Raw genomic sequence first — 477 nt, 5'->3', positions numbered from 1 at the left:
GATCTACACTGATAACACTGGCCGACTGAGGGCATATTTTTCTATCCGTATTATTACCTCATGAATATTAATTTTAATTAACACAAACAATTACAATAAAAAATGGTTTATAAATTGAACTAAAAGGGAAACTCTACATGCGAAAAACACATATTTTTCAAATTTTAATGCATTTTCAGGAAGCTTGGGTAATTTTGGCAATTTTTACTGAATCTTGGGTAATTTTGAGCTTTCCCGACTTCTGAAGTATTATATCTTTTAAGGTTTTTCCCCTCTTGAAAACTGTCAGGTAAATTTTCCCCATTGTTATTACAGTAGATAGGCCTATGCCTTATGTGCGTGTACATGCATAAAACAAAATTGAGTAGTTGCATACGATTTTTTTCCATGAGTCGATAAATCCCCAAAAAAGGGGGTGCGGGGGTTCTCCCCAGGGAAAATGTTGATTCCTAGAAGGCGGGAAATGAGCTTCCCGAC

Source organism: Anneissia japonica, unplaced genomic scaffold (assembly GCF_011630105.1).
Source record: "Anneissia japonica isolate Jap-2015-1 unplaced genomic scaffold, ASM1163010v1 scaffold4002_len83174_cov231, whole genome shotgun sequence".
Lineage (NCBI taxonomy): Eukaryota > Metazoa > Echinodermata > Crinoidea > Comatulida > Comatulidae > Anneissia > Anneissia japonica.
This window is presented reverse-complemented; position numbering follows the sequence as displayed.